Raw genomic sequence first — 13,119 nt, 5'->3', positions numbered from 1 at the left:
AACTGGCCCACAACTGTTGCCCAGATGTGGGCCAGTTCTGCTTCATGTGTAGGTATTAGATCCGGCCCAGATCTAATACCTTGCTCTGGCCCACATACCACATGGAATAATAGCACTTGGGCGGTCCGCTCTTGTTTGCCAGATTTGGGCCACAATCAAGCCATAGCAATGCCACATGTCAACCATGAACACAACACATGAAGCAGAAATGGCCCACATCTGGCTAACAGTTAAATTTAATTCTGGCCCAGGTCCGGCCCATATCTAATACCTTGCTCTGGCCCACATACCGTGTGAAATGATGGCACTTGAGTGGTCCACTTTTGTTTCCCAGATTTGAGCCACAATCAAGCAATAGCAATGCCACATGTCAGCCATGAACAAAACACATGAAGCAGAAATGGCCCACATATGGCTCACAGTTAAATTTAATTCTGGCCCAGGTCTGGCCCAGATCTAATACCTTGCTTTGGCCGATATAAACCAGAACTGACCCTAATGTGGGCCACAGTTGGTCTTTTACACAATCCTCATGTGGCCCACATGCTGTTTGCCAAATCTGGTCCACAATCGGGCCATTGCACAATTCAAGTTACCTTTCTTTGTTAATGCTTTATAAAGTTTCAAAGCAGATTTACAGGAATAAACATGAAAATAATTATTTAATTATTCAAACAGAGTTAAATTCTGCAGTAAAGCAGCCCTAAAAAGAAAATAGTGTCACAGCTGAAGTCAGGTCAGTGTTGATTCAGTTCTGTTCAATAACTGTGTAAGGTTCATCAATTATGAAATCAGTTCAATTTGCTATAAAGCAGCTTTGCAGAAAACATGATCCAGCGCAGTTCAGTTCTCCTCCAATAGCATCAGTGCAATTAAATCAATATTATATAGACATTAGAAATACCATAGACATTTTGTAATTCTTGCTGCCAATGATACAAAAAAATTGTGCTTAGAAACAGTCTCTCTGACAGCGTGCACATGTCGTCAAATGAGGTGTCTTTAACTGCTTACTGCACTTTAGCAGTTTAAAATCCCTTGTTTTTTAACCATAATGCTTAAAAATGCAGGCAGATGATAAGATTTCATTACCACACAAGCAGAACAGCAACGTAACTACGATAGAGATGATGGTCCAAAATCAGTAGCAGTTGATACATTTCTACCAGTTAATCATATCTACCAGTATATATAGCCCACCCCTATTGTAGAATATTAAGCGTCCCAAACTAAGCAAGCCTAAGGCGACAGTGGCAAGGAACCCAAAATCCATCAGGTGACAGAAATGGAGAAGAAAAAACCTTGGTAGAAACCAGGCTGAGTTGGGGGACCAGTTGTCTCTGGCCAACGAACATGGTGTGAATATGATTCAGGCTGCATTACAAGTCAGACTATGGATTGCAATAATTCAGAATATTTCATCTAGATCCACCAGCTTGAAGATCAGGATACAACATGCCGACATGGAGTTGAAGCTGGCCTTAGGGGTCTGTGCAGAGGACAGAGGATCTGTGTTGATGGCTGTTAGCAAGTTCCTCACAGGGGATCCGTCTCTAGGAGTTGTCTAGTTGACATGTTATCTGTTGACATTTAGGGCTGCGTTGATGTCTAGGTGCAGGTCCACCATCTGATCTGGATTTGGAGCAGATCCAGCTGACAATGGTAACCTCGGGATAAGAATGAAAGATTGTTAGCAAAGAATACACCAAATAAAACCATTACTGTACCTTATCGCTGCCATATTTATATAAAAATGTGTATGTCACTTTTATGTATATAGATTATAACATCCTAAACACTAAAATTAGGGTTTTATTGACATGATTTATTATTTTGTGCAAAAAATACTGAAAATTTGGCTTCCCAAACGTTGATTTTAATCGTGTCTGGATTTACTTTCAGTGCAGAAACAACTACTGATCCTTGTATCATTTGGTTAATTTCTACAATTCAGAAAGATCAAACAGATCTTAATATTAATCTGCACAAGCGACAATCAGGTCAGTTTTGGGAAAGATCTTGGGACATGTGGTCTTCACCTCACAGCCGGTAGGAAAAAAATCGGGATAGGACTCAGAAATCATGTTCATGGAAGTGATTATTAACGTTTAGGGGTGTAACGATACACTCGTGTCACGATTAAATATGTATCTCGATACTGAACTCCCGACACGATATGTATCCCGATACGATATGTATCCCGATAAGCCGAAATAAAGTTTTTATTTTTATTTTGTACTTTTTTATTGTTATTATATTATTATTTGTGTATTATTATCAGGACCCACAAATATTCCCCCATTGCATTATTATTAATTATATTTAACATTATGTTTTGTCATTGTATGATTCTATGTAATGAGATTATTAATGTAATAGTGTCACTGAAACTCTGTAAATTAAAAAAACAAAAATCCCTCACGAATTACTCGCACTTTAAATGCAGGCAGCATTGCTCATGCTCGCTATGTCCTGCTGTTCCTGCTATTAATGCAGTATAAGAATGAACCATCTAAACTGCTTTGAATAATCATACTACTAAAACTAAATGTGATCTGGTGATTTAAATTATGTTTGCGCTTTCACTAAGGATTGCCGCTTTAAATGGTGTTTGCGCTTTGACGTTGGAGGAGTGCCGCTTTAAATAATGTTTGCGCTCTCACTTTGAAGAGGGTCATTCCAGCAGTGCATGCATTTCAGATGATCAATGCAATCAATCACAGTTCTAATCGCAAGTAAGTGTGTCAAAATGGCCGCTCTCAAACTGTAAATGTTTAGCTCATCCAAGAATTTTACCTCACTTTCATGTTGTTTTCGCACGTCACGCAATCATTTGAACGTCTGTGTTTACTACAGAATGTTCACTGTGTTAAAGCTACACTGTGTAACTTTTTTAGTTTATTCTTAGCTAAAAACACTTAGTTCTTTCAAAAATATGTGCTAATTAATGTATGTAATGTGATGTAATGCACTTCTTTCAAGTAATAAAGTATTCTCGTAAGTTTATAATATACCATTGAAAATACATACGGGTGAGGGGTTCGAATGCCGGTCGCCATGTTGCCCCTCCATCTTGAAAGTACATTAGCCAAAGAGGGACATACCCGTAAATTCAAGCTTCGCCTTTCGCGTTTTAACACTCGATGGCACTCATGGACGAGGTTGAACTGGATGCCATGTTAATCTTGGACTAAATCGGCCACTGTAGGAGTTAAAACAAAATCGGAATTGAGAGGAACAGAAACTAATAATCACTGGTTTGTCAAATACCTTTTCACCACTAGATGGGGGAAATTATCACACAGTGTAGCTTTAAATATTTTCACCACATAAAGCCATTGGCCCTCATTTATCAATCTTGCGTAGAAACGGGTGTATATGTTGGTGTAAGATTATGCATACACTCCTCTCACCGCCTGATTTATGAAGCTGTGCGCACCTCTGCAATCCAGGTGTACGCAATACCTGCCCTTGATAAATGCGGCGGCTGAAAACGATCGTCATTAGAATAACACGCCCCTATATATTCAAGTCTCCGCCTCCCCCACGCCCTCATTTTACGCCAGGGACAAACAGAAGACGGCAAAGAAGCGAAACTTCTCCGACGTGGAGATCGGGCGCGTCTCAGTCATCTCACGAGTCCACTAGTCAGGGCACTGATTAGGGCATAAGTCAATGGGCTGACTCCCGGATCAGTGCTCTGACTACTGAACTAGTGAGATGATTGAGACGTGCCCATTGAGACCATCACCAGGGAAGTGGAAAAAAAAACCCCGAAATTGTTTTATTTGAGAGTTTAAAGAGTGGGAATAAAGGCACCTACAAAAACAAAATATGGACACAAATAACGAGTACTGTTAATAGTGTGGGGGTTGAGAAGCGCACTCCAGCAGTTTAAATAGCTGTTCGATGATGGATAAAGCACCATCACAATGCATTATTTTACAGCACGTTTTGAAACAATTAGCATTTAATTTCGTATCACGGCACATGTATTGGGGTGTACAATAGTGATGATGATGTGATGTGGAGTCAGATTCATTCACATTAATAATTACATGACAATTAGTATGATTCTTATTCTTATTATTCTTATTCTTAACGACGCTTGTTATTTAGAAGAAGAATGTCGTTATTATTGATTTTAATAATATTGAAAAGAAGAAGGTAATTTTTATTATTTTGTCAGTCTGAATTATTTTAGTCCCAGTCCGTGCGCAGCTGCCGGGCCAGGCGGGCCTGAAACGTCAGATAAAGCGCTCAGGCTCGCGACTGGAAGAATACATATGCCTACAAATCAAACGCTTTGGTAAAGTCACACAAATTAAACATTGACGTTAATGTTGCACAAAAATAAACACTGAATGTTGTTGGTGTGGTTTTTAACAGTGGGTCATATAGCATATCTTGTCAGTGCGTTTTGTGGTGTTAGGAATTGTTTTTCTGCGCATTTTCCCACTAACTCAAACGTGCGTACACCACCTCCTGAGCTGGCGTAGGATTTGAGCGTGCCGTACGCCAACGTCCATATTGATAAATCTCAAAGTCACCGTGGGTTTGGGTGTACGCAAGGTGTACGCTGGAAATTTGGTGTACGCACTTTTGATAAATGAGGGCCAATGTGTCTATTCAGAAGACTTGAAGATTTCAGAAGATTTGGATTAGACCACTTGATTACTTTATTTTTTGCATCGTTTAAGTTTGAGAGTAATGGACTTTAAAATGGGTTTCATAAAGAATATCTTCATTTGTGTTTGGAAGTTAAACGAAAAACGACATTATGGTGAGAATTATGACAGAATTTACATTTGAGGTACATTTGTAAATTTGTGTCTGGGTAAATTGTACCTTATAAATAGGCTTACTACAGCAAGTTGAGCCTTGGATAAAACAACTATATTGCAAATCATATCGTTTCCATCAACGATACATATAGTCACATTTTATTAATGCGATATAACAATTTATCATTACATCCCTATTAACGTTACTGCAGTGTGAAGCAGAGCAGGAGCGAGTGTTGTGGAGCTGAGCAAGGCTGCTGGAGTGATTGTTAATGAGATGAACAACAAGCCTCACGAGCAGCGCGAAAAACTTTGATTATGCCATAGTCGCCGGCACTATTTCTGCTTTTCTGGTAATGAGTATGAGGTAACGCAGCTCTGTTTATCATATAACACATTTGAGTGAGTTTTAAATTATGCTATGACGTTACTCTGTGCGTTCACTCAGCGGCTGCTGTGACACTTGTTAACACTACAGTCGGAGTAAAGCGCATCAGCAGAATAAAACCAGAAACCGAGGGTTAAGAGATATGATGACATCGTTAGGCGACGCCCTCACACGTCCCGGTTCCTTGGTTAAAATAGCAATTTTCTCACAATTTACAAATAGTTGGAAACATTTGGGATATTGAAGGTTCTCAACTGAACAAAATATGTAGTATTGGCCTAGTGGTTTTGGGATATCTTACTGCAAATGTTACATAATGCTATTTTACAAATCTAGACGCACCCTAGCGGCAGCAAATCTAATTTGCCATGAGTTTAGTCTAGCAACTCTAAATACACTTCTGAGCTGTAAAAACCAAACTCTGGTCAGGCCAAACACATTGTGTGTAGAGCCAGTGGGCGGGGCTTAACATAATGACGGCAGAGAAGGTTCTGAGAAGGTTGGTTGTAGCGCTATCCTATCGCGTGCAGAGGTAGTTTGAAAGACAACGTTTATCCCGCCCCTCGGACTGAGCCCTGTCAATGGTGAGTTCCAAGAGCTAACTTCCTGATGTGGCTCTGGCTTGTCAGGCTAACTTAATGCAGTTTTAAGTGAACATTTGGGGAGCAGTTGGGGAAATGATGTCTAACATTATATTAGATCTGTGAATTAGGTCTTTATATTTATGTTAATGAAACAATAAAAGAAAAAAGGTAATCACTCACTGTTCTTAACTGAACTACATTTGTAGCTTTAATAATGATCAATTCATTTGTAATAAACACACTAAAGACTAAACATTGATTTTTATTTTATTTGATTATTTGTTTTTCTTCCCTAAAAAGTTTAGGTAAGTAAAACACTAAAATATATCTATACAGCTCTGGGAGGAAAAAAAATTAAGAGACCACTGCAATTTTTTTCTTAAATCAGCATCTCTACAAGTATGGAAGCCTGCAAGTATATTCTGGCTTTACTGGCATAGGGATACAGTGAGCGTCGGGTTGCTTCCATCCTTAAAATTTTAAAGACAGCGGTTCATAAGAACAAGGTCAAGCAGCAGACATTGGGGACAACAAAGTTACAGACTGGCAGAGGGCGAAAACGACTCTACACTGACTGGAATGACCACCAACTCATTCGAATGTCACTCAACAACCATAGGATGACCTCAGGTGACCTACAAAAAGAATGGCAAAAGGCAGCTGGGGTGAAGTTCACGGCGAGGACAGTTCGAAACAGGCTCCCAGTGGACAGGGCTGAAGTTGTGGAAAGCTAGAAAAAAGCCCTTCATCAATGAGAAGCAAAGAAGAGCCAGGCTGAGGTTTGCAAGAGACCATAAGGATTGGACTGTAGAGGACTGGAGTATGGTCATCTTCTCTGATGAATCCAATTTTCAGCTTTGTCCAACACATGGTCTTCTGATGGTTAGACGGAGACCTGGAGAGGCCTACAAGCCACAGTGTCTCACACCCACTGTGAAACTTGGTGGAGGATCGGTGATGATCTGGGAGTGCTTCAGCAATGCTTGAATTGGGCAGACTTGTCTTTGTAAAGGACGCATGAATTAAACCACGTACAAGGTTGTCCTACAGTCTAAAAAATGCTGGGTTAATAACAACCCAAGTTGGGTTGAAAATGGACAAACCCACACATTGAGTTGTTTGAAAAGGTCCATTCACTGGATTCAAACAACCCAATTTCTGGGTTTGTCCATTTTCAACCCAACTTGGGTTGTTATTAACCCAGCGTGTTTAGAGTGTAGAAGAAAACATGCTTCCTTCTGCTCTGACAATGTTCCCCAACTCTGAGGACTAGTTTTTTTGCAGTGGTCTCTTAATTTTTTTCAGAGCTGTATATATATATATATATATATATATATATATATATATTAGGGATGCCACAATACTCAATATAATATTGAACCGTTAGGTACGGCATTCATGGTTCAATATGCGCTGGTGAATTGTGTTTTTTTTTTTCAGTTTTGCATTTAATTATTTATTTCCATTTCCCCCCGTTTGAAATATTCCCATAGACAGTAAAAGAAATGGACAGAGCTATCCCATTGACTTCAACGGCGGAAAAATGAGGCCAATCAGAGGCACTCACTTCCTGATGGCTGAGCGAACTGCGCAGACTCAGACTGAGCTTGAGGACGTAGATGTGACGTGAGCCTCCTGTCTGACAGCTGTGAGTCTTCTAGTAGTTAGTTGGGCTGAATCCTACTAGAGTTCGGTTCCTCTTTGGTGCGGTTCGTTTGGTCAGGTCTGAAAGCAGCGATCGCACTGTGAGTCTTCTAGTAGTTGTGGAAAGTGAAATCTGAATCACATTGTTTAAATATTTTCTCCCATTGCTTTTGGCTCACTATGGGCTTCTCCCCATTCTTCCCCCTTGACTTTATCAGACTTTATGTCTCCACGTCCCCCCGACTGTCTCATAGACAGTAAAGATTGCCTGCGAGCGTCTCCTCAGGTCTATACGGTAATTTCTCAACTGTGTGACAGAGTCGCGTTGGTTATGACGCAATAGTTAGCCTATTTTTACAAAAACGTATTCTGCGGGGCGATAGTGTAAGATAAAGGTAATGGAGCCTTTTATGCATCGTCGAGTTTCTTTAGAAATAAACAATGGACAAATTGAGTCTTTAAACGCCTCTGATGTAAAGTTATTCACTGTCAAAGACGCAAAAATGAATGGGAGTCAATGGGATGCTAACAGCAGGTGATGGCTTGGTTAGCAATGGTCTGATCAAGTCAAGGGAGAAGAATGGGGAGAAGCCCATAGTGAGCAAAAAGCAACAGGAGAAAATATTTAAACACCCTATGGGTGGTGTGGAACGCTTTCCGAGCGCTAGATTACCCCCTTGAATATTCCTCTTTATTTATTCTGCTCTTTTTTTAATGGTTTGCCTGAGTCTATGCGCTGATTTGAGCAAATATCCAATCATATGCACTAAAGTTAAGGGTGTTTACCCGCATTTACGTTTATACTCTACATTTATTCATTCAATTTCATACTTAAATGCTACTGTACATCTCTGAGCTGCCACTGTAAATCTTTATATATATTTATTTTATTTAATACAATACACTGGGAATGTATACATTTTTTTATGTAAAGTTTAAGTAAGGGTTTTCAAGTCTTTTAAGTAAAATAAAGAAAGAGTATTGCAATAAAAACCATTTTCTCCTTAACCTTTTTCTGTTCCTGTCACCTAAGAATAGAAGAGCAAAAAAAAAACCCCGAACCGAACCGGAAAACCGTGATTAAAAACCAAAGTAATGTTATTGAACCGTGGACTAACTGTATTGTTGCATCCCTAAAATATATATATATATATATATATATATATATATATATATATATATATATATATATATATATATATATATATATATATATATATATACAGTTTCTATTACTGTTTTTTATTGCATATTTCTTCTAATTTTTATTAACAAAGATGAAATAGATGAGATAGACCTAACAAGTGAAGTGAAGTGTAGTCCCGGATTTACTCCAAATGATTACAAACAATTAGTAAAATAGACTGTGTAAATTACTTGCGTGTCCATTTTCGTTACTCCTTTTCTCTTCTCCCCCTGTCTCACTTGCAATTTGAAGCCATCTGTTGAAGTGGGATTCTACAGCTTACTCGCTTGCTCTGTGATCCTGTTGTTTCTGTAATACAAGTAATACAACTAGTTAGTGCAGTTTAATGTCAAATTTATACATAGATGAATTTCAAATTATACATTATAATTATAACATTATAATTGGGAAAATACGTTGACCATACAGAACTGACTGCAGGTTGGTATACAGTGAGTGAAAGTGAAATCATGCTGGTCTATGCTTTTTTTTCAGCAGAAGACAATGTGATTTTCAGTTCGAAGGACTTCTTTTGGGAAGATCAGATCATTTTACTGACTTGGATCTTTAAATCATTTAGCAATCACGTCAAGTAGCGCAAACTTTGATAACAACTTCATATTTAAAATAAATAATAAAATAATGATAATAAAAACTATACATATTGCAGGCAAAATAACAAATTATGAGAAACAGATGATTCATTTAGGTTATTCTGGTAACGTTAGGCCTTGTTCATACTTTTGTCACGTGAGAGCCGCATAGACTAACGTTAGTACAGCAAACAGACAGAAATTAATATTTTATCAGCATTTATTTAGCAGTTAGTAATTATCAAAAATCACGTGACAAATGTATGAAAGAGAGGTGAACTAACGATAATCAACTTGAATTGCTAACGTTATGTCACTTACAAAATCCTTCAGGCAATGGCAAAAGTTTTGAATTGACAAAATAACTAATGTTTGATAGCTAACAATTGTAGCTTTCATTAGCTAACGTTTTAATATCACAACATGCAGTAAGTTACTCCAACTGAATATAACGAAGCAATCCCCAAAACGAAGCAATATTTTTTTTATTAAATCTTACCTTAACTTTCTTTGCCGTTTTCCACCGTCAAATCTCCAAACAATAATCCCCCTCTGCAGCTCCGTCTTTTGGGCGCCTTTTCCGCGGCTATTTTTTAAATTTAAAGGGCCGGAAATAGGAACTCGAACCAGTTGATTTTAAATATATATATATATATATATATATATATATATATATATATATATATATATATATATATATATATATATATATATATATATATATATATATATATATATATATTATATTATATTATATTGTATATATATATATATATATATATATATATATATATATATATTCTAGCAAGGGATAAAAAAGGTTTTTTGTAATGAAAGCATAACAAAAAAAAAGGGTTGAAAAAAGTTGGCTTCAAAATAACAATAAAATGTTCTCATAGCAGGTTTTGCTGATTTGTCATTCATTTAGCCTACTCTTAAATGCATATCTCAATTAATATACTGACAGGTTATAGGACAGGACATATATGATATAGATAATATTCAATATTTAAGTCAATATTTAGCAAAAATGAAAGACAAATTGAGTATTTTATTTATAATAATTTAGAATATCAGGGTCACTTGAAGCGGTTTATAAGATGACACTGCCTTAGTTCCATACATTTACAGGTGAATGTGATTTCAACAAGACTGTTTCTGGATATTTATAACATTGTTAATCCTGCATTCCAATCAACAAATCATATTTCAGTGACAAGCTTAAAGTTTATGTCAAGTTTATGTTTAAATGCAGGGTTTGGTGCTAGTTATTTACCTATCATTTCCCTCTGGGTTAGGTTAGGGCTAGGGGGTTAGGACTATGTTTCATGACAGGAATTGTGTTCCAGGATAAATATATACATATGTTGACCCAGGAATATGTCCTGCTTAAAATCATGACAAAGATTTTCACATACAGCAACTCAAAATGTATCTCAGCCAACTATTCAAGTCAGGAACATTAAAAACAGTTCACAAATTTGACCTGTTGCAAACAATTCATAATCAGACACACACACACACACACACACACACACACGCACGCACACACACACACACACACACACACACACACACACACACACACACACACACACACACACATGTTGGTCTATGTGGTTTACAGGGACTCTCCATAGGCGTAATGGTTTTTATACTGTACAAACCGTATTTTCTATCCCCTTACACTGCCCCTAAACCTACCCATCCCACACACACACACACACACACACACACACACACACACACACACACACACACACTGCCCCTAAACCTACCCATCCCACACACACACACACACACACACACACACACTGCCCCTAAACCTACCCATCACACACACACACACACACACACACACACACACACACACACACACTGCCCCTAAACCTACCCATCACAGGAAACATTCTGCATTTTTACTTTCTCAAAAAAACATCATTTAGTATGTTTTTAAGGCCATTTGAATTATGAGGACATTTGATATGTCCTCATAAACCACATTTATAGTGTAATACCAGTGTAATACCCATGTAGTTATACAAATTTGTGTCCTCATAAACCACATTTATAGTGTAATACCAGTGTCATACCCATGTAGTTATACAAATTTGTGTCCTCATAAACCACATAAACAGGCTCACGCACACACACACACACACACACACACACACACACACACACACACACACACACACACACACACACACACACACACACACACACACACACACACACACACACACACACACACACACACACACACACATTTTCAACCTACTGTAGCTGTCTGTGTGTACACAGTATACACACAAACATGATTTTTATACTGTAAAAACTGTATATTGTATCACCCTACACTAAACCTACCCCTAAAACTTCTACCCTTCACAGAAATCTAAACTTTTTTTTTAAATTTCAAAAAGCATAATTTGTAATTCAGTTTTCTTCATAGAGACCAAAAACATCCCCACATGGACAAGGATTTCAAATATTGCCATTTTTGTGTCCCCATAACATAGGGTTTACCTAGACCACACACACACACACACACACACATTGTTTTTTGTGTGAATTGTGGGGACTTTCCATAAGAGTATTGGATTTTACACTGTACATTATATCCCCCTACTCTGCCCCTACCACTAATCACAGGAAACATGCTGCAGTTTTACATTTTCAAAAAACATAGTATGTTTATGAATCCGTTTACATTGTGGGGACCTGGTGATCTCAGGTTTATATGACATTGTTTGGTCCCTACAATATAATATAAACAAGTACACACACACACACACACACACACACACACACACACACATTGCCCCTAAACCTACCCATCACAGGAAACATTCTGCATTTTTATTTTCTCAACAAAAAAAAAAAACTCATCCTGTATGATTTATAAGCATTTTGAAAAATGGGGTCATGGGTAATGTCCTCATATTTCACCCTCTCCCACATGTGTCATACCCATGTCATAATACACATTTAATCAGTGTCCTGATATTTAACAAAAACATGCCCACACACACACACCTCACACACACACACACACATACAGACACACACACAATTAAAGTTATGTACTTTTTTTATCACAAGGCAGGCCAATCCACAACTGATATAGTCTTTTTGTCCAGATTAAACTGTACAATTAAGAGTTGCATCCTATCAAACATAGCCCAATTTCGTTACAAAGTATTATGCCATATTTTCAAATGTGGGCATTTTTAGCTATACATCTAAATTAACTGTAATTATATTTATGGCATATTTTCCATGTCAACTAGCCTAGAAATCTAGACACACCCTAGCGGCAGCAAATCTAATCTGCCGCGAGTGTCGTCTAGCAACTCTCAATACCCTTCTGAGCTGTAAACGCCAAACTCTGGTCAGGCCAATCACATCGTGTATAGAGTTGGTGGGCGGGGCTTAAAATAATGACGCCAGAGATGCGCTTGCGTGCTTCTAGTAAACACAGAAGCTGGCGAACGGCGGTCTTTCGAATCAGCTTTGACCGCGACTCTGGAAGACTTGGAGTTAAGCTTTTCTCTGAGAAAAGAACAAAGAACAGCACTGAAGTCATTCTTAAGAAGGGATGATGTGTTCGGAGTTTAGCCGATCGGATACGGCGAATGTTTAATCTATCAACGAGCTCTGCTTCATCTTCGTTGCTCTGGTTGGTTGTAGCGCTATCCTATCGCGTGCAGAGGGAGTTTGACAGACAGCCATTTATCCGCCCCTCTGATTGAGCTGTCAATGGTGAGTTTCCAGACCAAACATCTTGATGTGGGTCTGGCTTGTCAGGCTACATGTCAACTGTACTGTATATTTGGCAAACATGGCTGTAAATGTTATTAACTATTAACAGGCTCACACCCTGGTTAGCCAGTGCTGACTTTGCTGTACATTTACCAAATGTGGCCCAAATTTGGTG

The 13,119-nt window shown here is 38.1% G+C and overlaps 1 long non-coding RNA gene across 1 annotated transcript; it reads right to left on the bottom strand.

The window, feature by feature from the left end:
- Window positions 1-577: 577 nt before the first annotated feature.
- LOC137093569 (uncharacterized) lies at window positions 578-9,784 on the bottom strand. Its single transcript, XR_010908504.1, has 3 exons — window positions 9,679-9,784; window positions 8,778-8,895; window positions 578-1,667 (listed from the first exon to the last, which is right to left on the bottom strand). It is a non-coding gene; the product is annotated as an uncharacterized lncRNA (long non-coding RNA).
- Window positions 9,785-13,119: the final 3,335 nt, after the last annotated feature.

Source organism: Pseudorasbora parva, chromosome 12, assembly GCF_024679245.1.
Source record: "Pseudorasbora parva isolate DD20220531a chromosome 12, ASM2467924v1, whole genome shotgun sequence".
NCBI lineage: Eukaryota > Metazoa > Chordata > Actinopteri > Cypriniformes > Gobionidae > Pseudorasbora > Pseudorasbora parva.
Note: the sequence above shows the minus strand (reverse complement) of the source record. Positions and strands in the feature narration are given on the sequence as shown.